The following is a 25,951-nucleotide window of genomic DNA, read 5'->3' as shown; positions in this document are numbered from 1 at the left end:
CACAGAGAGCTAAAGCATGCAGTCTCATAGCTTCTCACCTGAAATGGAAAATGTGCCTCAGTAAGAGCAAATTTTAATTATGTTTGTCTCTAATGAAGCTAAAATGCAGGGAAATTGCCATTCCATGCACAAACGTTGCTTCTTTCTCTGGGTTTCTATTAGCTTTCACAACAGTTGTGAGAGACCAGGTGTCTCTCTAAACGGCTGCCTGCAAGACAGTGGGGCTCTCTCTCCCCATTCCTGGTAACCCCAGTGCCTGGCACCGTAACTGAGTATTCTGTGAACAAGCACACAGAAACACATCAATGAATAGCAGACTCTCCATGTGGAAAGTCCATCTTCTCCACAGAGGTGTGTATTGAACAGCTGAGCCGGTGCAAATGGTGGCGCAGGGACCAGGGGTAAGATGGGTGGAAAGAGCTGCAGAGGAGGTGGGATCGGTTTGTGCACTGCGTGAAAAGGAGCCACAAAGCAGGCGCCAGGAGTGGAAATGACCCATAGGCGTGCCCTAGTGGGGCCACAGGGACCCCAGAGGTGCCCGCATAGGCTATCTGGGACTTGGCGAGGAGATGTGATCTTGCCCTGTGGGCAGATGTTGGAGTGTGGCTTGTGGAGGCCGGCCGAAGGAGGCTCAGTCCCCGCTGGGGAGTAGAGAAACACAGTAAGAAACACAGGTTGTAGCTACACGCAGATGCGGTTTCGGCAGGTTGGGGGCTGGCCTGAGCCTCTGCATTTCTCACACGCTCCCGGGTGAGGCTGGTGCTGCTGGTGCAGCTCTCGTGGAGGAGCCAGGCTCTGAGACATGGTGGGTGCCCAGCGCAGTCTGCAGCCTCACCAGGCCTGTGGCCGGGCAGGCAGAGCAGGCAGGTAAAACAGGTGAACCCTGTTCATCAGCCTGCCCCGAACGGGTCCAGCCAGGTATCAGCAGTCACTGATTCATGTGTCATCTTCATGGAGGCGGTGGATACTGAATGCTAGAGCTAAGTGCACAGGAGGGTTTTCTCCCAGGAAAGTCCCCAACCAGACAGAACAGGGACACTGAGCTGCGGTCTCTGGTCAGTTGGCCACAGCCAGCATCCCTAAGCAGGCTCGGCCTCTTTCTTACTGAGCTTTCATCTTTTATCCCTTCAATTGGTTCAGCGCCATCGAAGAGAGATTTATTCGTTTTTCTTTTCTTTCTTTTTTTTTTTACATTTTATTTTTGTTATTGGAGTATAGTTGCTTTACAATATTGTGTTAGTTTATACAGTACAGCAAAGCGAATCAGCTATACGTATACATATATCCCCTCTTTTTTGGATTTCCTTCTCACTTAGGTCACCACAGAGTACTGAGTAGAGTTCCCTGTGCTATACAATAGATTCTCATTAGTTGTCTATTTTATACATAGTATCAATAGTGTATATGTGTCAATCCCAATCTCCCAATTCATCCCACCACCCCCCCTTTTTCCCTTGGTATCCTTATGTTTGTTCTGTACATCTGTGTCTCTATTTCTGCTTTGTAAATAAGATGGTCTATACCAATTTTTTCAGGTTCCACATATATGCATTAATATACAATATTTGTTTTTCTCTTTCTTTTCTTCTTTCTTTTAAAAATAAATTTTTTGGTGGGAGTTATTTGCACAGCCTTCTCAGTTTGGAAATTCTGGGAATGATCTTATTTTTTTCAGATTCCACACATCTTCTCAATTTAATACATCTGTTACAATACAATCTAATTGCTCTAATCATGGCAGCAATGACAAATAATAACAGTAAGGAAACTTGGTGAAATGCAGCATATCAGAGGTTACCAACTGCTTTTACTCAAACTTTCTCTTTTAATCCTCATATCACTCTAGGAGGATTTAGCATTTGTTCCATTCCACATTCCAGGACAAAGTCCAAGCCAAACATGGCATTTTCTGAGAATCTTGCATTTCTCATCCCATGGACCAAATAAGTAGGCTGACATTTTAAAATATGTTTAGCCCCAAACTGGCTTAGTTGCACAATAAATGAAAATGCTCTGTGCAGGGTTCTGGCAACTTGGAAGCTTCTTAGCTACAGGCACAGGGAGGCAAGGCTGGAAGGAAGCGATGCACCCACAGCCCATCATCGTCCCTCCAGATGGTGGTTTGGAAGTTACTTTGGTGTGTCTGATGAGGCTGACTGACCATGCAGAGGGAGGGGGTCCTCTGTCCGCTGGGGCTTGGTGAAGCTGCCCCAGTGGGGACTTGGGTCTGGATCTGAACTAGTCGACAGAGCTCTCTGGGCTCCCCTTCAGCATGTCCTACAGATGTGCCTTCATGAGCTGCAGCCCCTGCTCTGTGTTCACATGATCCTGGTGTCAGTCTGGGCACAAGTGGTCTCTTCTTGCCGTTTCCCCTTCTTTTGGTGCCCTGTTTTGCCCGGAATGTCATTATGCTTTAGTAAGATAAGCCTTGGGCCCTCCTGGCTCCCTGGAAGAGTTGCTGTAATCACCTCTGACCGCCAGCTGCCGACTGCTCTTCTGACCTGGTGAAGACAAAGACAGGTTACTTGAGTTCTTTGTGGACCATTCTTTGCAAGGACCAGGTAGTATGGCCGGGATAAGGATCAACTTCTTACCATGTCTACCCCTGTGATACCCAATGGTCACACATGACTGTGTAAATTTAAACTAAAAAAAAATTGAAATCAAAGTAGGTAAGATTCGGTTGCTCTGTTGCATTAGTGGTATTCCACATTAATTGCGTTACTACTTGAAATTCTTTTTTGATTCATTATACATACCTTTAATCTGTGAAGCTGATTGCAGTTCGCTGTGAGCCTAGCTGCTTTTACCTGGTTGGAATTCTGGTTACCTCTTCTAGTTGGGGGATGGAAAAATAAAGCAATACAGTTTTCTTACCTCCTTTACTCGAAAAGTACAAAAAGCAGCAGGCAAGATATTGGTTGTTTTCTTTTCAAAGATCAAAATCCCTGTAAAAGGAATATGCACAATAAAATGTTTAAATCCCACTTAGATTAGTTTGTCAGGCAACTAAATAGAAAAATTATTGTGGTGAGTTAGGTTTAAAATAGAGCAAACTCTCATGCAGTTACACAGATCAGATTAGAAGGCTGTTAGCTTTATAATTTTCTAGTTAGAGATTGTAAATGAAGTTTACAGTGTGTAAGTGGACTAAAGCCCCATGTCTAAACCCCAAGTAGGGATGGAAAAAAAAATACAGCACTAGTGCTGTATGGCCACAGGTGGCCAGTGGTTCCTGTGCGGGATAGCACAGATCGTTGCACTGGGTTGGAAGTGTGAGGCAGCCCAACAGAAGTCAGACAGAGTTCATGAAACTTGACAAGACGTACAGAACGTGACTATTTGGAGACAGTATCCAGGAAATCTGCAGGATCGATGAAGCATCAGGGTGGAGGTCCACATGCCATAGGTGCTCAGAATCAGGGAATCAGAAGGACGGGAGGGCCCCCTGAGCAGTGGTTCCTACAGCGTCCTCTCCCTGTGGCTCCGGCCCAGGTCTCCCCTACAGCCCAGGACGGCTGTCCTCTGCCCAGAGGCCTTCTCGGTTTCACCAGGTCCTCAATAATGTTTGGCCAGAGTTCTTCTCTGCTGTTGTCAGACGGCAGAGCCATGGTCTCATAGGTTGGATGGCTCACGGGGTAACCCAAGTTTCCAAGGAAGATTAAAGAAAAAAAAAAGAAAAATATGAGTGCGTAATGAAGGAGAGCCAGCCCTACTAGGTCTACAGGAAATAAAATCCTTTGGTACTGGTAGAAGAGTAAATACTTTAATCATTGGAAAAGATTAGCTATCCCAGAAGCAAATACTAATAATAGAGGGAAACTTAGTGGTAACAGAGAAGGTAATTAATTCAATAAATGATGTTGAAAAATGTGTAGACTTAGTTGGGAGAGAATCAGTGAAGATCCTTAGTTCATACCATATATAAAAATAAATTGAAGAAGAATTTAATGGAATATGTAGAAAGCTACAACACTAAAAATAACAATTTTTAAAAATTGAGGGGACTTCTGTGGTGGCACAGTGGTTAGGAATCCACCTGCCAATGCAGGGAACACGGGTCCGAGCCCTGGTCCGGGAGGATCCCACATGCCGCGGAGCAACTAAGCCCATGCACCACAACTACTGAGCCTGCGCTCTAGAGCCTGCAACCACAACTACTGAGCCCGTGTGCCACAACTACTGAAGCCCGTGTGCCTAGAGCCCGTGCTCTGCAACAAGAGAAGCCACTGCAATGAGAAGCCTGCACACCGCAACGAAGAGTAGCCCCCGCCCGCCACAACTAGAGAAAGCCCGTGCGCTGCAAGGAAGACCCAACACAGCCAAAAATAAATAATAAATTTATTTTTTTAAAAATTGAGGACCATTTAATTATGTCAAGAAGAAAAAGGGACTTTCCAAGAAGACAATCAATGGAAGACAATTATAAGCAGGATACAAATAGGTTCAGAGACTATTCAGGATCAGCAACGGTATAACAAAAGCACTGACCTTCTCCTATGGTCACTGCTTTCATGAGTTCTGGTCCTGGCTTGCCCTACAGCCTTTGCAGCCCAGCCCCACAGCACTACTGGCTGACCAGACAGAGTCCACGTGCCATGCTGGGCTCCCACACAGTTGGATAAAGCAAAAAGCTTCAGAGAGCCTAACAGCATTCATTGTGAAATAACTAAAGGTATATAAGAAACTAGGGAACTGTGTGCCGCAAGGATTACAGGCAGATCTTTTCCAACAGGAAAATGACCAAAGGGTTACTCACAGAACAAGAAAAGTAGAGACTGAAAAGCAAAGGGAAAATTCCTCAACCTCTCTAGTAACGAGAAGAAATTCATATTCTTAAAACTGAGCTATCACTTTTTGCCTGACAAATTTACAACCTTTTTTCTTTTCTTTCTTTCTTTTAATAAAACCCTCCTTTCTGCTAGAATTTCTGGTAGATAATCTCATTCACTCCTGGTCAGAGTCTGTATTGGTACAGAATTCCCAGAAAGAGTTTCTCAGTTTATAACATTGAAACTTAACATTATCTGTGCCCCTTGAACTGGTAATTCAATTCCTAGGAATATATCTTTATATAGAATATGATTTATCTATAAAGATCTATGTGCAATGAGGTTCTCTCTAGTTATGCTGAACTGTTAACATCAGAAGTGGTCAAGACTCAGAGCATGACTAAATAATTTAGGTACATTATTAAGATAAAGTATTACATAGTCACTAAAAATAATAGTTTTAAAGAATTTTAAATTACTTGGAAATGCTAAGTGAACAAAGCAGGATATCACGTTGCAGAGGCAGCCTGTTCACCATGATACATGTAAAATGCTTATTTGACTGTACGAAGGGGATGGTTTACTCACATTGCCATAGCAACGAAGAAGGGTACACACCCCACCCCCAAAATAATGATGGTTGTGCTACTAAGTTTGGCCAACACAAGTGAGTTGTATTTCCTCCTGTGTATTTTGTCCATGTTTTCCAGCTTTTTTCAAAAGACCATCAATCATTTCTATCAAAAACGTCAATACAGAGATTTTTTAAAAGAGGTTTCAGTAATAAAGTGGCTCAGACCTATGGCAGTCCCCTCAGTCTCATCCTGTCCCTCCGTAGGAGTGTGAGAGAGGACAGAGAGGCCTGGAGTGGTACAATCGCCACTGAATAGGAAGCAAGCCATAAATCCTGACCTTTGCAGGAGACACGGCCCTCAGAGGGGAGGGGTCTCCTGTGTCGGGTATCTGTGGAGATTTTGATGCAGAGGCAGAGGTCAGTTAGAAAAAGACAAGATGAGTATAATTAATTCAAGACATTAACTCACTCAACAAACCTTCATCAAACGCCTTTTCTACATTTTAAGTATTGCATCAGATGTTGAGTCTGCTCAGCCATGCATACTTAGTTCAAGAGAAGCCAGGGTGCAGATGGAGATTTTGGAAAACCTGGTTTGCTCAGCCAGAGTATTAGCCCAGGACCCAGGGAGCATAATGCATACTCGACTCTTGAACAGTCAGGAAGAGAATGGCGGGCGACCTGCCAAAAGCAGGACGATTAGAGTTGGAATCCCAAGTGAGAACCTCGTGTGTGTCCAGCCCTGTGCTGCAAACTGTGAGAGAAGCAATAAAACCAGACCGCAAACTGCTCCTCATGCAGGAGATCCATATGTGAACACAAACGCAAAAAGTTTAAATGACAGGGCAAGACTGTGTATGGCTTAGAAGGGTCAGTCCCAAACGCTCAACTGAATGCTCCTTCCTGAAGATTTGGAAAGGAAATACATGTACACATGCGCTGCTATGGGCTGAGTTGAGTCTCCCCTAAGTTTATTTGTTGAAGACCTAACCCCCAGGAGCTCAGAATGTGACTGTATCTGGAGATGGGGTCTTTAAAGAGGAGATTAAGTTAAAATAGGGTCACTGGGGGTGGGCCCTTTAGGACTGGTGTCCTTATAAGGAGGAGAGGAGATGAGGACACAGACAGAGAGAGAGGACCACGTGAGGACACAGGGAGGAGACGGCGACTGCACACCCAGGAGAGAGGCCTCAGAGGAACCAGCCCTGCCCACACAGTGACCTCAGCTTCCAGCCTCCAGAACTGGGAGGAAATAGGTTTTTGTTGTTTGACTCCTCTAGTCTGGAGCACTTCATTATGGCCGCCCAGGAGTCAGCTTGTCATTTAGCACTGCTCTTAAAACGGAGGTTCAATTCTGATTGCACAAACTCTGTCTCTTTCCTTTTGGGCCGTCATTGCCAGTAAGACAGCTTTGACATCTGAGTTAACCCTTGACCCAGAAGTGTGTGGTTTTCCTGTTTAATTTGTGTATGAGCTTAGTGTCTATTTTTTGTGTCAAAAACAGAAGGGCCGGGGCATAGCAGTTTGATGATTCTCATCTCTCTCCATGGTCCATTTCAGATTCCACACCAATGAATTTAAGGGACTGAGCCCAGGTCAGAGCACTATGGTCTCTGTGTTCTTTCCATGGCTGGTGGGCCCTGGGTCAGTGACCTCTTGACCAACTCTCTCTATAAGAGTCTGACCATTTACTAGCAAACAGACTACAATGTGTCAGAGGACGTGGGTATCCTCCGACTTGAGTTTCAAAATGCTGTGTCAAGGAGACAGCAGAGAACATGGTTTTTCCTCAGATTCTTAAAGGTCGGTGACCCCAGAACACTTAAAAACTACCAGGAAGCTTTGTGCATATCTACGGAATGTGAAATACTTCAGCTCTACCGTCTACTGTGTTGCTTTTTTTCCCCCTACTTGGACCCCACCTCCTGGTGCCTTGGAAGGTGGAGGTGGAAGAAATGAATGGCATCGACCGTGTGCCTAGTTTGGGATTTCCAAGTAAATGAAAATGTCCGAGGAAATAGTCAGTGTGGGTTAAACCTCTGGTCCCCCGACATCTGCATCTGCATCTGACTTAAAACTTTTGTAGGAAGGAAACGTGGGGGAACCTCCACAGCTTTTCCTCTGCTGAAATCTCCCCTTTGATCAGCAAGTGTGACTCACTGATTCCAGCTCTGACACAGATGCCTCAGAGGAAGGCCGACTGACAAGAAGCAGGGTGGGGCTTCCCTGGTGGCGCAGTGGTTGAGAATCTGCCTGCTAATGCAGGGGACACGGGTTCGAGCCCTGGTCTGGGAAGATCCCACATGCCGCGGAGCAACTAGGCCCGTGAGCCACAGCTACTGAGCCTGCGCATCTGGAGCCTGTGCTCCGCAGCAAGAGAGGCCGCGATAGTGAGAGGCCCGCGCACCGCGATGAAGAGTGGCCCCCGCTTGCAGCAACTAGAGAAAGCCCTCGCACAGAAACGAAGACCCAACACAGCCATAAATAAATAAAAAAATAAAAGATGAGAACATTAGTATCCTCAGATTCCCATCCATCTCTTTATCCTCCTCCAGTTCAAGACATTTACCTTCTATCTTATAATCATAATTCTCACAATTTAAAAAAAAAAAAAAAAAAAGCAGGGTGACTACTTTCTTTAAGTATATTCTCAGAAAGTTCTGGCCAGTTTGGGAAAATTGCAGTGCCGTTAGGTCATAACAGTAGAACATAGATCTGACTGAAGCTGAGAGCAAGCAAATGAGGGGAAGCAGTCGGGGGTAGGCTGCTGTGGAACCCAGGTTACCCATTCCCTGGAGCCAGCGTGCCCTGCCTGGTTATAAATTCTCTGCAGCTTTTCACTAAGAACTCACACCAGCCTTTGAGAGAAACAGGGCCCTGATCTGACCTCCTCATTGATTGAGAAGGTCAGGAATTGAGGTGCAGGAATCAAGGTGCTGCAAAACTCATGGCTCCACATTCTGAGTGATGCACTGGGTTCACAGTAACGGGAAGATGGGCATTTTAGGTAACAGGGAGAGTAAAATGCTTGCTCATGGGCCTGACATTAACTGGTCGTGCCTCAAGGGTTTTATAATTCAAGAATAATTTGGTTGCTAGAAAGAAAACATCCCATTTTTTATGTTAGCTGTCCAAACCCAAGTCTGTTTCTTTTCTTTGCAAAGAGAAAATAATGCTCAAAAGTGATACAGTTTCTCTTAAAATATGGTGTTGGTTAATCAGGTCCACTTCCATGAAGACCCAACGATCTAATCAACAAACATTTATTGAGCAACTGGATGAACACACACAAAAACCATACTGTTGATGTAAAACAATAATGGATGTGAAAAGCAATGCCCTCGTTTTGGTATTACCGTGGATAATCATCATAATAACAAAATTGTATTTGTGACCCTCTTTACGTTTTATACTCCTGTGAGAGAACAGAGTTGCATACTCACAATCCTGGCCTAAGCTTTAGAACATCCAAGAGACATGAGGACCACACAGGTCATAGACCTCAGAATCAGAGCCAGATGCCCATCCAGTGAGTGTGCGCCATCTTAGGAACACACGTATGACAACAACAAACACATCGAAACAAAAACCGCCCGTGAAGGAGCTGCTGCCACTGCTGCACTTTCGGGGCTGGAGGTCCCTGGGTTCTGTCCCCGCCCTACCACTTACCAGCTGAGAGTTCTTCGGAAACTGACTGTCCTTTTCACGCCTCAGTTTCCTCATCTCTGATGGGGCAAATAATAACATATCTCAGGGGTGCTGAAAGGATTTTATGAGTCAGTATATGTGAAGGGCTGTGTTGTACCTGGAATCTAGCAAGCCTTCAGTTCGAGGGAATATGTAGAAATAGAGTTTGCTGCAGCCTTGGGGTCAAATAGCCAAGGATAAGGGATATTGGTGGGGGAAGAAACCTGGAGGTATGTGGAGCACAAGGAAATCAGTAATTGAGGAAACTGCACTAGAATTGCATATTTAAGATGCTGTTTCTGGAAACCAAAGTGTCTGGTAAGTTTTGTGTCTAGCAAAGTGCTAGGATACAAGATGATTATAATTCTTACCTTAGAATAGCCCCAGAAAAGAGGGCTATTCTATAATAGAATAGCTTTACCTTAAGAATAGCCCACCTACCTGGTGGGAGGACCAGATATAGTTTTAGATCTAATATATCTATTAGAATATGCCTATTCTTAGGCATGACAGGTACAGTAGAAATGTTGGAAATAGTGGAAGTAGTTGGAAAGTCTTCTTGGAAGAGGTAAAAGTTTAATGAGGTCTTGAAATATAGGTAAAGTATTGTGAAAAAAAGTAACTTGAAAAAGTGTAAGATCAGAAATTAGAATACTGTATTTAGGCAGTACTGGGAATTAAATTATAGAAATACCTAAGAAGTGGTAATCCCAAAATCGAGGATCAAGTTAAACAATCCAGTATTGGAAATACAACGTTCAAAATATTGTACTGAGTCGACATGGAAGCATAATGTTTTAAAGGATTTAAAATTTTTCCCCAGGTTCTGTTTTGGTCCTAGCCACTATATTCCTGACATAAATTTGACGCTTCTCTTTTTGACTAAGAAAAGTGGAAGATTTTTAACCAAGAGAATTCAGTCCTGATGCTTCAAATTGCCGATTTGAAATGATCTTGGTCATAGCTTGAAAAGCATATTAAGTTACAGAGATGCAATTACACACAGATTAAGTTTAGGAATTCTAGACTCAAAATATTATTATTTTTTTTATTGTTATTGCTCCATTGTTTTGGAGCTGTACATGTCTTATATTTTATTTCCTTTCTGGGAATGCTTTTAGTTCTGAGGATTTCTGTGTTTTCAACAAAAGTCAATTCATTTATTCTTACAACTATCTCTGGAGGGTCTTGAAAAAGTAAGAAAATCTGCATTATCCTAACTGGTGGTTATAAAGTTGTATTTAATAGACTTTATTTTTTAGAGCAATTTTAGGTTTAGAGGCAGGTACAGAGAGTTCTCATGTACCCTGTGTCTCCACTCATGCACACCCTCCCCACCATCACCATCCCTACCAGATGGTGCATCTGTTACAATCGATGAACCTACATGGACACGTCATCCTCACCCGGAGTCCACAGTTTACATCAGGATTCACTCTTGGTGTTGTCATTCTATGGGTTTGGACAAATGTATAATGGCATGTATCCACCATTATAGTATTATATAGAGCACATAAAGATCTATTTTTAACCTTACATACTTCATGTCTGAATCAAGTTATCCTCACTATATGATTTATATACATTGTCTCCAGGGGCTTTCGATATATAAAGAAAGAGAAAGGGAATATACAAATAGGCATAAGGTGTGTAGTGGCTAGATATGTGAATTTTAACATAACAGTTAAACCCCATGATATAATTGAATTCACTTTCTCACCTGTAAAATGGGGACAATAATAGCTTCTTATTTACTCCCAGGGCTACAATGAGGATTGAAAACCAACACATGAAGGACATTTGGAACTAAGCCCTACTGATGATTAGAAGGCTACAGTGCTAGCAGTTATTGTCAAAGGGGAGTTAAGAGAACAAAACAACACTTACTGATTTATATTTTCATCTGACAAAAATTTCATGAGTGATTACACAGTAGGAACCATATTAAAGGACTGGAATTAAAAAATAAACAGATGAATGCCTAAGAACTTCATTGTTTATTGTGGTAAAGTGACATATAAATGTCATTACATGTTATAAATATATATATATTATAAATGTTCATTATAGTGTAAGGTGCAAGGCAATCAATAAAGTACCTTCAGAGTGCTCTAGATGTACAGAGAAAGAATTCATTCTTAACTCACATGAAAGTAAATTTGTGTCCCTCTAGAGGAATGATTATTTAATCATGTTCCATATTGAATTCAGTATCAGAAACATCCATATAGAAATTGTCTTAATCCTTTTGGGCTGCTGTAACAAAGTACCACAGACTGGTGGCTTATAAGCAACCAGAATTATTTCTCACAGTCTGAGGCTAGAAGTCCAAGATCAAGGTGTCAGTAGATTTGTTTTCTAGTCAGAACCCGATTCCTGGTTCATAGGTGGCATCTTCTCACTGTGTCCTCACATGGCAGAAAGGGCAAGGGAGCTCTCTGGGGTCTCTTTAATAAGGACACTAATCCCATCATGGGGGCTTCACGTCATGACCTCATCACCTCCCAGAGGACCCACCTCCTAACACTTATCACCTTGGGGGTTAGGTTTCAACATGGGAATTTGAGAGGGGCACAGGCATTCAGTCTATAGCAGAAAGGTACTACGTAAGAGTTAAGGTGGGTTATCCTGGGCTCCTGAAGCAGAGATAAGACAGAGACACCTGGAACTGGATTCTGACCATCCCTCGGGAGGAGAGGGTGGCCTGGCTGTCTTGGAGTCTGTTCACAATTAGGTGGAGCTCCTGAGGTGGCACGTGGACAGGTGTGTGAGGCCTGCATGAATGTGGCATAAGCGTGTGAGGGGGTGAAGATCCAACAAACCCTGACTTCCTGGTTCCTGCAGATCCACAGCCCACCTGTTAAGAGTGTTTTCACCAAACCCATTTTTACTAGATTTGAGCTCTGCCCTTACCATGGTCTGACCTTTGAGGTCACGGTGAGCTAAGAGGCAGTGCTGTTCTCGAAAAGTGGGCCCAAACACAAAGATGTAAAAAGAGCATGAGACCAATTAAGATGCAGCCTCTGGGCCCCTTGGGAGAGTCCAGGGCTTCTACAAACAGAGCTTGTACCTGGGGCCTGTGCCGGGGGCCCATGCCTGCTATTGAGGAGCATAGGGCTACTTCAGAGGCTCTAAAGAGCTGCCTAGAGCAAATATTCTGAAGGTGACCGTGGCCTATTCCAAGTTCTTTGCACTCTCTCTGGGTGCCCCTACTTGGAACGATAGCCAGCTTTAGAGCAGTCCCCGGTGGCTATTTCAGAGTTTGTCAGTGGGTCAGGCTTTTAGGATCTAGGTATTAATAGTGCCATGCTGTAAACAAGAGCTTTCCCGTATTTTTCACATCAAAGCAGTGAGAGGAAACGGTAACAGTTAGAGAGCCCCTGGGATAATTGGGTGCTGCTGCTCCCAAGCAGAGGTTCAGTGCCTGGGGTATCAGCACCTGCACAGACCTGAGACCGACCCACCAAGGCCAGCTCGCCTGGCTGCGCGGATTCAATCTCAGTAGCCGACCCACAGAGCATTGATCATCTTCCCTACGCTCTCTTAATTTATCCTACCGTGTTTCATTTTAAGGATTTTTACAAGTCTTCTTAGACCAATTTTGAAAGAAGAACCAATATGTAAATTAAAAAATAAAATAGTCACAAACTAAATTCACTTGTAAATATGAAGAGATACGTACAAAATGTGTCCAGAACAAATAGGGTAGAGAATCCTACTTTCCCTCTAATTTTCCCATTTCTGGATCCTCGGTAATGTGGAAGAGAAAAGCATCAGCAGATTCAGTTTAGCCCCCTTTGGCTTAGTGGTTTTCTCTCTCCTCTACCTTTTTTTATTAGTGGAGAAATGCCCCAGCAGAAACTGTTGTCTGGTTAGACTGTGAGAACTTGAACCACTGAGGCGGCACCACGCGTTGATGAGCTTCCAGCAGGCCAAGGAGCTCCGGAAGGGCTAGTGCAGCTTCTGGCAGCAGCAAACATCAATGGACCCGTGAGACTTGAGGCCCTGCTGCGGTGAGTTTGCTTGTTTGGTTTTCAGTGGATCCTATCTTCTGATCAGAAGGGGTCACTGAACTAGGAAGGAATGACAGAATTGCTTTCTTTTCTACATTTTGCTGTGTGTCGCATCGCAGCTGGGTGCTACTGTCCCTCCTATGGGCTGTTTGTATTTGGGCAATTCAGTGAAGTAAATACTACTAGGTTCAAGTCTTTGTCGCTCTGAGTCTCACCTCTCCCAAACCTCAAACAATTAAGATTCCTGCCATGGGCTCCTGCAGAGGTTAGGTTTGGATTTCAATAATGTAGAAACAACACTTTTCATGGTTGTTTTGGTCAGTCCATTATTTTAGGAATTCTACTCCACTTTAGTGTGAAGTAGAGGTTGTTACTTACTGAGCTTGAGATGTTGGTTTTCCTTAAGGTGGAGCACAAATGGAGGACGTGGTTTTTCTTTATTTGTGATTCTTTGTTTTGACTACATAATGCAAATATAACTGAGTAAAAGAGTTAGAGATTAATTCACGTGGCTGGGTGATTTGTGGGTCTTCATTACTCCTCATGTGAGTAATTTTACTCACTAAATTTATGGAACACCCAGCAGGGCCAGGCTGATGATAGGTAAGGGGATGCAAGAAAGAATGAAACACAGGCCTGCCCTGGGTAAGGTCGTGGGTTAAAGGGAATACACAGACCAAATCACTTCAGTTGATTTCCAGTAAATTATGTGATTAGAGTCCTGCTCTGATACATTAGTCAAAATGGTTAGTATTGTGTAGACTTAGCTCTTTCCTCTGTTTTTTGAATTTCTGAATGTGTGAAGTTCTGAATGAAGCACAAAAGATAAACAGGAGGAAGTTGATCAAGAGGATCAGAGAGAGTGGTGGGCTCATGTGGGGGGCGTGTACAACGTACACACGGAGGGAAGCTGGTGGCACGGACAACCACACGCCACCTCCAGGAACAGCAGAAGACATAGAGTTTTCACTTTCGATTGTGTGGTTAATGAGTCTTCAGACTTAAAAAGAAAGTATGCATTTTGCAACTTTAATTTATAAGGCTGCGTATTAAAATTTCGGAACATCCCACCACAATAAATGTGACTGTCGGGCTAGGTGGATTTGTCTGAGTCTTTGCAAAGGGAACCTAGGCTCTGCAAAGTATAACTCACTTCTAACTGGACCATATCCAGTTGGAGAAACATTCGAATGCGTACATTTTGAGAGCTCCTTAGGCATGGCCATTGGTGTTCTCTCATCCTTGACCAGTGATATACATATGTCTTTTTAAGTCTTTCATGTCCTTCTGTCTGGAGCGTGAAATGTCCATCAGTGGAAGCAGGCCAGCACCATCACCCAGGACTTCCCAGGTCCCACCTGAGGCTGTACCTTAACGACTAAGGCCTGTTGCTGTTCTGCCTCCCTCACTTTTACTTAACTGCCTAGGGATGTGCTCTTCCATCTGCTTCCATTGTGAAGTCTGTTCATAGCCAGTAAAGGTTTTCCTCTCTGAACCGGCCTTCAGGAATGAGAAGGGAAGTCTCGGAGAGCAGGGAAAAAGAGGGATGGAGCAGAGTCCTGTCAAGGTGACCCAGGGAACCCAAACCTCTCTGTAAGTAAAGGAAATAAATGCCTCTGAGAAATGTCTCCAAGAAGATCAGCTGAACAAAACAGGAATGCAGGTGAGGTTGTAGGCATGCAGCGTGCTTCCAGTGGCAGGAGTTCATGAGCCGGTTGCCGAAAATGTAGATGGCAAGAGGATATCAGTCAGGCAAGGATGCTCAGCCAGGGGGTAGCCAACCCTTTTGCAAACAGCAGGTACTGTCCCAGCTTCAAAGCTCTGGTGTGGAGGACCGTGATTACCACGTACTACTGAGCAAGACCTAAAGGTGTGGCAGGTGCCACACTGGGTGGGGTTGGGAGCTAGCAATTGGTGAGAAGCACTTAGAGATCCTGCAGACCAGTCACCCAGAGGGTTCCCAGAGCACCTGCTTCAGTGGTTATTCCGGGGCCCAGTCAAACCTCAACAAAACAGTAAAACAATATGTCCACTGAGAAGGAGAGCCATTATCGACTGGCCGATGTGGACATGGCTAGAGACCGTCTCCTTTCAATATTTACTTCTGTCTAATAGGAAGAATGGCCAGTGTAATTCACAGAGTGCTGAATAATTGACTCACTGTTGTAATGTATGAAGTTTCCTTTCAATTCTCAGAGCACAAATAAGCAAATCACTATTTTGTACAGAATTAGATCATGGGTCTTTTTTCTATACGATAATTGAAATTCTGCTGGAAATAACAAAGGGCAACACTTCCCCAACCAGAATTTTAAACCTCCTGATGCAAATAAATTGCACATCTTTGACATTGCAAATGAGTTGCTACTATTATGAAAGCATTAATAGTAGTATAAGTATCCTTAAAAAGATGTGCATCAATTTATTCCAGTAGTAAATCCAAGATTTACTTAGATCTTCACAAGATCAATCATGCCACTTTCCAAGAGGAGTGAATATTAAAAGAGTTGATAGTGCACACAGCGATAGCAAGAATTACAATAGCTTACCAATGTACATCAAAGACTTATCTACCTTAAGCTTCTGCAAAAGAGGAAGTTATTTTTTTCACAGTGGTATATACTATGCATGGATAAATAATCAAAATTAAACTGAGAAAAGATGGATGCAAACAGAGCTGATACGGATTGGGAAAGAGCTTTGTTGTTTTGTTTCATAACTATGAGATGTAACGGACCCAGGAATATTTGAGAAAGAAATTGTCCAAATGAAAATCTGAATAGCTTTAGAAAATGTGTGTACATGCATACACACACCATCCCTGTCCCTGGAAAGCAGATTTCTCTCTCATTATGAGGAAGTAATTAAGCAGAGGGGACAACAGCAGTCACCCTGAGGGTGTTAGAGGAAAAGAAACTGCAGGCAGTTTATACAGTTGGGACAGATAGCTGCCTGCTCTCCTGTCTGAGTTCAAAGGACAAAGAGAGAGGTCTGTAGTTACAGAATTTAACAAAATCAAAAAGCCTGAGGCTGATGTTGCCTCAAACAAGAGTCAACGCTGTGACCAGGCCCTTAGAAGAGATGAAAAGTTGCAGCTGTTTCCCACCTCCTGGTCACCATGTTTGCGACTGCGGTTCTCACATATGAATGAAGGAGTATAAACTTCTTAAGTGCAGGAATGTGCCTTCAGTTGCAGGAAGCATTGTATCTTGTGTATCCTGGGTGCCCAGTAGCAGCTATCAACCGACCACTGTCTATTCAGGTGAAGGGTCTAGAAACAGTTTTGTGCAACTAATACATTGAGGGCGAGAGGGTGTGTCACATGAACATGAACAGACATAGAGCGGAAGCTGGTGGCTCTCTTCAAATATTTTAAGGGATGCCAGATGGAAGAGGTGTCTACTTTAAATTTTAACCAAGCAAGACCCTATGGGGCCTTCCCAGGACAGAACCACCTTGTCCTTCACCTGCCTCTTGTCTGTAGAAAAACTTTAGTCAAAGAATAAATTTAATCAGAGAAGTGAGAAAATGCAGAAAGAAAGGAGAACAGTCAAGCAAGACAAAATGATGATAATTTAACCATAAACAAAGTCAAGGACCTTTAATTCCTCCTCAAGGGCTATAGATAATATTCTGAGGCATATCCTTTGAGCTGTTTTGCCGATACTGAAACCCCCATCAGGTGGAAAAAGTTAACTCCATGATAAGCAGACTGTAACCATGACATAAGCTGCTCCGTCTTACACAGTTCCAAAACTAACCTCAAGGAAATGGGAACAAAACGACCCTGGAACCGAAGGTTAACTGTACTTAAAACAATCAAGATGATGCTTATCAGAACACTGCAGGACCAATTTCAAGATGATTGCTGGAGCTGACTGTGCTGCTCTGAACGTAGCTCCCTTCCCCCACACACCCCTGAAACTTCCCTTTAAAAGCTTTTACCCCTTGATCGACAGCAGAGAGGTGGTTCTTTGGGACATGAGTTCACCTTCTCCCCAGGTTGCTGGCCTCCTGAATAAAGCAACCTTTTCTTTCCTACCAATACTTGTCTCTCGAATATTGGCTTTCAAGCTGCAAGCAGCCAAAACTGAGTTCGGTAGTAAAATCACCAAAGGGAAGGTCTAGAACTAAGGGGTGGAAGCTACTTGGAAGCAGATACTCATTGTAATAGAGAATTTTTAGCCATCAAAGTGCCCCAGCATTTTGGAAGCAGTGAGCTTTATGTCTCTCCAGACTGAAAATGAATAAGTTCGTGAACAGCTTCTCAAATCGTATCCCCAGGCAATAGGATTTGCTGGAAAGTCTAAAGAAGAGCTGTGTTTACATGACACATAAGTATTGGTAAATGCATCAAACTCTTGTCGAGAAAGTAAACTAATTTTACAGTTGTCATACAGCCTGAACATTAATTGAATTCAAAGGTCTTTGTCACTAATACATAATATCAGCTGGTTAAGAAAAGAGTGATAATCTCTCGAGTGACAACTTTGAGACCTGAGAGAGTTAATCATGGAATTAGTGAACCTGGCCCTTCTGCTTCTGACACTTCTATACAACATCCTCCGCTCTCCTCTTGACTGACCATCTTGTTGTCCACTGTGGCGTAAAGGGCTGTATGGCCTTTTGGGATGGAGCTCAGATTTACCACATTCTCTTTCATGAGTGCACGAGGCACATGGAAGTCTCGGTGGGATGGCCGTGTCTGGCCTCACACACTGGACTTGAGAAGAATTCTCTGGAATCAGACAGCAGGCAAGAGAACGTGTGACAAGTAAGATTTATGTTCTCACGGGAGCCTGATAAAATTACTGCAGCATACTAAACCAGATGTGACTGAGTTTAAAACAATCTTGTTAGGATAAATAGGTTCTTAAAACATCATTAAAACTGAAAGCTGATGACGTCTTGGACAAACACTGGCTTTTCTGAGTGTCTGCTCAGTCATTTTTTTGTGAGGAAGAAGCTGCCACACCGAGTCCTGGTCATGAATAATGTATGGTAACCAAGCCAGTGAAACGATCTCCAACAAAAACATGTCTCCATACCAAATTCACACATCACAGGACCCCAGCTAAGTAGGTAGCTATGATTTCTATTGTGTCCCCTGCTTCTGGTGTTCTTGAACATTTGAACATATGTCTCAGGGCTCTGCTGAGAGTCCCTCTGTTTGAACGTGGAAGGGAACCAGAGGGGGAGAGTGTGGATACCTTCCTGTTGATAGGCCTTACAGTGCAAGACCTGGAGGGCCAGTCACAGAAAGGAGCAGGGGAGAGGCCTCCAGACAACCCAGGAGTGCCAGAAACTCTAGAATCTGCTGCTTGACCTCTTATGGCCAGAGAATTTGGGTCTATATTAACTTCCATGAAAAACTTGGAATTAGATCTAGGAAGAGTAGCTTGTGATGATGATGTTTTTAATCACTCAACTGTAACAGTTGGTTATTTTTAACCTACTGCTATCTTGGAATCCATAGAGAGAAGCAAGTTAGAAAGTGTCTAAGAGCTGATAAAATTTCAGCAGGAAATATGTGGAGAGGATTAGTGAGCAAAGCAATAAATTTGAACGTGGATCTATGACTGGCTAAGGAATATCTTTCTACTCTTCCCGTTGCCTTGGGGATATTTCTCCTCCTCTGTTCTTATCCCATTTGTTTTTCACTATGAGGATTAGCTGATATTGGATGATCACATGCCATTAGTTTGCGGGTCACTGGTTAGAAATTGTCATCATTTAAAATTTGGTTAACTGATTTCTGTGAGCATTGTATTAATTACTAGTAGATGTCAATCATTTGCATTTACGGCTTCTGTTCTGCTTAGGTGTGCTGCTGGCTCTGGCTCTCCTTTGGGAAAAATCTCTAGTCTATCACTCACACGTCTTCCTTAGCGTCTTTCCCTATAGCTGCCTACAAATAGATAGAATGTCCTAATTCAGTGTATCAGTTGGATCACAAGATGTGGTGAAGAAATCATTTGTAGAGCTTCAAGATGGCGCAGGAGTAAGACGTGGAGATCACCTTCCACCCCACAAATACATCAAAAGTACATCTACATGTGGAACAGCTCCTACAGAACACCTACTGAACGCTGGCAGAAGACCTCATACTTCCCAAGAGGCAAGAAACTCCCCACGTACCTGGGTAGGGCAAAAGTAAAAAGAAAAAACAGAGACAAAAGAATAGGGACGGGACCTGAACCTCTGGGAGGGAGCTGTAAAGGAGGAAAAACTTCCACACACTAGGAAGCCCCTTCACTGGCAGAGACAGTGGGTGGGCGGGGGGCGGGGGAGGCTTCGGAGCCACAGCGGAGAGCACAGCAACAGGGGTGCAGAGGGAGAAGCGGAGAGATTCCCGCACAGAGGATGGGTGCTGACCAGCTCTCACCAGCCTGAGAGGCTTTTCTGCTCACCCGCCGGGGCGGGTGGGGCCTGGGAGCTGAGGCTTTGGGCTTTGGAGGTCGGATCCCAGGGAGAGGACTGGGGTTGGTTGCGTGCGCCACAGCTAGCCGGGAGGGAGTCCGGGAAAATGTCTGGAACGGCCTAAGAGGCAAGAGACCATTGTTTCGGGGTGTGTGAGGAGAGGGGATTCAGAGCACCGCCTAAATGAGCTCCAGAGACAGGCGCGAGCCGCGGCCATCAGTGTGGACACCAGAGACCGTCATGAGACGCAAAGGCTGCTGCTGCAGCCACCAAGAATACTGTGTGCAAGCACAGGTCACTATCCACACCTCCCCTTCCGGGAGCCTGTGCAGCCCGCCACTGCCAGGGCCCCGTGATCCAGGGACAACTTCCCCGGGAGAACACACGGCGTGCCTCAGGCTGTTGCAACGTCACACTGGCCTCTGCCGCTGCAGGCTCACCCTGCATTCCATACTCCTCCCTCCCCCTGGCCTGAGTGAGCCAGAGCCCCCGAATCAGCTGCTACTTTAACCCTGTCCTGTCTGGGTGGGGAACAGACGCCCTCAGGCAGCCTACATGCAGAGGCAGAGCCAAATTCAAAGCTGAACCCCAGAAGCTGTGCGAACAAAGAAGAGAAAGGGAAATCTCTCCATGAAGCCTCAGGAGCAGTGGATTAAATCTCCACAATCAAATTGATGTACCCTGCATCTGTGGAATACCTGAATAAAAAATGAATCATCCCAAAATTGAGGTGGTGGCCTTTGGGATCAACTGTAGACTGGGGTTTGCTTTCTGCATCTAATTTGTTTCTGGTTTTATGTTATCTTAGTTTAGTATTCAGAGCTTATTATCACTGGTAGATTTGTTTTACTGATTTGGTTGCTCTCTTCCCTTTTTTTTTATATGTATATATTTTTTTCCTTTTTATCCTTTTGTGAGTGTGTATGTGTATGCTTCTTTGTGTGATTTTGTCTGTATAGCTTTGCTTTTACCATTTGTCTTAGGGCTCTGTCTGTCTGTTTTTTTGTTTTTTGTTCTTTTAGTATAGTTTTTAGCGCTTGTTATCATTGGTGAATTTGTTTTTTTGGTTTCGTTACTCTCTCTTTCTTTCTTTTTTCTTTTTATTCCTTTTTTATTTTTAATAATATATTTTTAAAAATAAATTTTATTTTATTTTTCTTTCTTTCTTTCTTTCTTTCTTTCTTTTTTTTTCTCCCTTTTCTTCTGGCCGGGTAGCTGACAGAGTCTTGGTGCTCCAGCCGGGTATCAGGCCTGTGACTCTGAGGTGGGAGAGCCGAGTTCAGGACATTGGTCCACCAGAGACCTCCCGGCCCCACGTAATATCAAACAGTGAAAGCTATCTCAGAGATCTCCATCTCAACGATAAGACCCAGCTCCACTCAACGACCAGCAAGCTACAGTGCTGGACACCCTATGCCAAACAAGTAGCAAGACAGGAACACAACTCCACCCATCAGCAGAGAGGCTGCCTGAGATCATAATAAGGTCACAGACACCCCAAAACACACCACCGAACATGGTCCTACCCACCAGAAAGACAAGAGCCAACTTCATCCACCAGAACACAGGCACCAGTCCCCTCTACCAGGAAGCCTACACAACCCACTGAATCAACCTTAGCCACTGTGGGCAGACACTGAAAACAATGGGAACTACGAACCTGCATCCTGTGAAAAGGAGACCCCAAACATAGTAAGTTAAGCAAAATGAGAAGACAGAGACACACACAGCAGATGAAGGAGCAAGGCAAAAACCCACCATACCAAACAAATGAAGAGGAAATAGACAGTCTACCTGAAAAAAAATTAAGAGTAATGATAGTAAAGATGATCCAAAATCTTGAAAATAGAATGGAGAAAATACAAGAAACATTTGACAAGGACCTAGAAGAACTAAAGAGCAAACAAACAATGATGAAGAACACAATAAATGAAATTAAAAATTCTCTAGAAGGAATCAATAGCAGAATAACTGAGGCAGAAGAACGGATAAGTGACCTGGAAGATAAACTAGTGGAAATAACTACTGCAGAGCAGAATAAAGAAAAAAGAATGAAAAGAATTGAGGACAGTCTCAGAGACCTCTGGGACAACATTAAACACACCAACATTCGAATTATAGGGGTCCCAGAAGAAGAAGAGGAAAAGAAAGGGACTGAGAAAATGTTTGAAGAGATTATAGTTGAAAAGTTCCCTAATATGGGAAAAGAAATAGTCAATCAAGTTCAGAAAGCACACAGAGTTCCATACAGGATAAATCCAAGGAGAAACATGCCAAGACACATATTAATCAAACTATCAAAAATTAAATACAGAGAAAAAATATTAAAAGCAGCAAGGGAATAGCAACAAATAACATACAAGGGAATCCCCATAAGGTTAACAGCTGATCTTTCAGCAGAAACTCTGCAAACCAGAAGGGAGTGGCAGGAAATATTTCAAGTGATGAAAGGGAAAAACCTACAACCAAGATTACTCTACACAGCAAGGATCTCATTCAGATTTGATGGAGAAATTAAAACCTTTAGAGACAAGCAAAAGCTAAGAGAATTCAGCACCACCAAACCAGCTTTAAAACAAATGCTAAAGGAACTTCTCTAGGCAGGAAACACAAGAGAAGGAAAAGACCTACAATAACAATCCCAAAACAATTAAGAAACTGGTAATAGGAACACACATATCGATAACTACCTTAAATGTAAATGGATTAAATGCTCCAAGCAAAGACATAGACTGGTTGAATGGATTCAAAAACAAGATCCGTATATATGCTGTCTACAGGAGACCCACTTCAGACCTAGGGACACATACAGACTGAAAGTGAGGGGATGGAAAAAGATATTCCATGCAAATGGAAATCAGAAGAAAGCTGGAGTAGCAATTCTCATATCAGACAAAGTAGACTTTAAAATAAAGACTATTACAAGAGACAAAGAAGGACACTATATAATGATCAAGGGATCGATCCAAGAGGAAGGTATAACAATTGTAAATATTTATGCACCCAACATAGGAGCACCTCAATACATAAGGCAAATACTAAGAGCCATAAAAGGGGAAATCGACAGCAACACAATCATAGTAGGGGACTTTAACACCCCACTTTCACCAATGGACAGATCATCCAAAATGAAAATAAATAAGGACACACAAGCTTTAAATGACACATTTAACAAGATGGACTTAATTGATATTTACAGGACATTCCATCCAAAAACAACAGAATGCACTTTCTTCTTAAGTACTCATGGAACATTCTCCAGGATAGATCATATCTTGGGTAACAAATCAAGCCTTGGTAAATTTAAGAAAATTGAAATCGTATCAAGTATCTTTTCCAACCACAGTGCTATGAGACTAGATATCAATTACAGGAAAAAATCTGTAAAAAATACAAACACATGGAGGCTAAACAATACACTACTAAATAACCAAGATATCACTGAAGAAATCAAAGAGGAAATCAAAAAATAGCTAGAAGCAACTGACAATGAAAACATGACAACCCAAAACCTATGGGATGCAGCAAAAGCAGTTCTAAGAGGGAAGTTTATAGCAATACAATGCTACCTCAAGAAACAAGAAACATCTCAAATAAACAACCTAACCTTACACCTAAAGCAATTAGGAAAAGAAGAACAAAAAACCCCAAAGTCAGCAGAAGGAAAGAAATCATAAAGATCAGCAGATCAGAAATAAATGAAAAAGAAATGAAGGAAACAGTAGCAAAGATCAATAAAACTAAAAGCTGGTTCTTTAAGAAGGTAAACAAAATTGATAAACCATTAGCCAGGCTCATCAAGAAAAAAAGGGAGAAGACTCAATTCAATAGAATTAGAAATGAAAAAGGAGAAGTAACTGACACTGCAGAAATACAAAGGATCACGAGAGATTGCTACAAGCAACTATATGCCAATAAAATGGACAACCTGGAAGAAATGGACAAGTTCTTAGAAAAGCACAACCTCCCGAGACTGAACCAGGAAGAAATAGAAAATATAAACAGATCAATCACAAGCACTGAAATTGAAACTGTGATTAAAAATCTTCCAACAAACAAAAGCCCAGGACCAGATGGCTTCGCGGGCGAATTCTGTCAAACATTTAGAGAAGAGCTAACACCTATCCTTCTCAAACTCTTCCAAAATATAGCAGAAGGAGGAACACTCCCAAACTCATTGTACGAGGCCACCATTACCCTGGTACCAAAACCAGACAAATACGTCACAAAAAGAGAAAACTACAGACCAATATCACTGATGAACATAGATGCAAAAATCCTCAACAAAATACTAGCAAACAGAATCCAGCAGCACCCAGGAATGCAAGAATTCTTCAATATATGCAAATCAATCAATGTGATAAACCATATTAACAAATTGAAGGAGAAAAACCATATGATCATCTCAATAGATGCAGAAAAAGCTCTTGACAAAATTCAACACCCATTTATGATAAAAACCATCCAGAAAGTGGACAGCGAGAGAACTTACCTCAACATAATAAAGGCCATATATGACAAACCCACAGCAAACGTCGTTCTCCATGGTGAAAAACTGAAATCACTTCCACTAAGATCAGGAACAAGACAAGGTGGCCCACCCTCACCACTGTTATTCAACATAGTTTTGGAAGTTTTAGCCATGGCAGCCAGAGAAGAAAAAGAAATAAAAGGAATCCAAATCGGAAAAGAAGAAGTAAAACTGTCATTGTTTGCAGATGACATGTTATTATACATAGAGAATCCCAAAGATGCTACCAGAAAACCAGTAGAGCTAATCAATGAATTTGGTAAAGTAGCAGGGTATAAAATTAATGCACAGAAATCTCTTGCATTCCTATACACTAATGATGAAACATCTGAAAGAGAAATTAAGGAAACACTCCCATTTACCATTGCAACAAAAAGAATAAAATACCTAGGAATAAACCTACCCAAGGAGACAAACACCTGTGTTCAGAAAACTATAAGACACTGATGAAAGAAATTAAAGTTGATACAAACAGTTGGAGAGATATACCATGTTCTTGGATTGGGAGAATCAACATTGTGAAAATGACTATACTACCCAAAGCAATCTACAGATTCAATGCAATCCCTATCAAACTACCAATGGCACTTTTCACAGAACTAGAACAAAAAATTTCATAATTTGTTTGGAAACACAAAAGACCCCGAATAGCCAAAGCAATCTTGAGAAAGAAAAATGGAGCTGGAAGAATCAGGGTCCCTGACTGTAGACTATACTACAAAGCTACAGTAATCAAGACAGTATGGTACTGGCACAAAAACAGAAATATAGATCAATGGAACAGGATAGAAAGCCCAGAGATAAACCCACACACATAAGGTCACCTTATCTTTGATAAAGGAGGCAAGAATATACAATGGAGAAAAGACAGCCTCTTCAATAAGTGGTGCTGGGAAAACTGGACAGCTCCATGTAAAAGAATGAAATTAGAACACTCCCTAACACCATACACAAAAATAAACTCAAAATGGATTAAAGACCTAAATGTAAGGCCAGATACTATAAAACTCTTAGAGGAAAACGTAGACAGAACAGTCTGTGACATACATCACAGCAAGATCCTTTTAGACCCACCTTCTGGAGAAATGCAAATAAAAACAAAAATAAACAAATGGGACCTAATGAAACTTAAAAGCTTTTGCACAGCAAAGAAAACCATAAACAAGACAAAAAGACAACCCTCAGAATGGGAGACAATATTTGCAAATGAAGCAACTGACAAAGGATTAATCTCCAAAGTATACAGGCAGCTCATGCATCTCAATATCAGAAAAACAAACAACCCAATCCAAAAATGGGCAGAAGATCTAAATAGACATTTCTCCAAAGAAGATATACAGATTGCCAACCAGCACATGAAAGGATGCTCAAAATCACTAATCATTAGAGAAATGCAAATCATAACTACAATAAGTTATCACCTCACACTGGTCAGAATGGCCATCATCAAAAAATCTACAAACAATAAATGCTGGAGAGGGTGTGGAGAAAAGGGAACCCTCTTGCACTGTTGGTTGGAATGTAAATTGGTACAGCCACTATGGAGAACAGTATGGAGATTCCTTAAAAAACTAAAAATAGAACTACCATACGACCCAGCAATCCCACTACTGGGCCTATACCCTGAGAAAACCATAATACACAAAGAGTCATGTACCACAATGTTCATTGCAGCTCTATTTACAATAGCCAGGACACGGAAGCAACCTAAGCATCCATTGACAGATGAATGGATAAAGAAGATGTGGCACATATATACAAAGGAATATTACTCAGCCATAAAAAAGAAATGAAATTGAGTTATTTATAGTGAGGTGGATGGACCTAGAGTCTGTCCTACAGAGTGAAGTAAGTCAGAAAGAGAAAAACAAATACTGTATGCTACACATATATATATGGAATCTAAAAAAAAAAAATGGCTCTGAAGATGCTAGGGGCAGGACAGGAATAAAGA

The 25,951-nt window shown here is 42.6% G+C and overlaps 2 long non-coding RNA genes across 2 annotated transcripts in view; both read right to left on the bottom strand.

Annotated features, from left to right (window-relative positions):
• LOC309655281 overlaps positions 1–25,951 on the bottom strand; it is a 380,610-nt gene that overhangs the window by 91,637 nt on the left and 263,022 nt on the right. The window lies entirely within an intron of this gene.
• On the bottom strand, positions 1,663–19,296 carry LOC309655280. Its single transcript, XR_014260747.1, has 2 exons — positions 2,760–19,296; positions 1,663–2,501 (listed from the first exon to the last, which is right to left on the bottom strand). It is a non-coding gene; the product is annotated as an uncharacterized lncRNA (long non-coding RNA).

This window comes from Balaenoptera physalus, assembly GCF_965194825.1.
Source record: "Balaenoptera physalus genome assembly, chromosome: 2".
Classification (NCBI taxonomy): Eukaryota; Metazoa; Chordata; class Mammalia; order Artiodactyla; family Balaenopteridae; genus Balaenoptera; species Balaenoptera physalus.
Note: the sequence above shows the minus strand (reverse complement) of the source record. Positions and strands in the feature narration are given on the sequence as shown.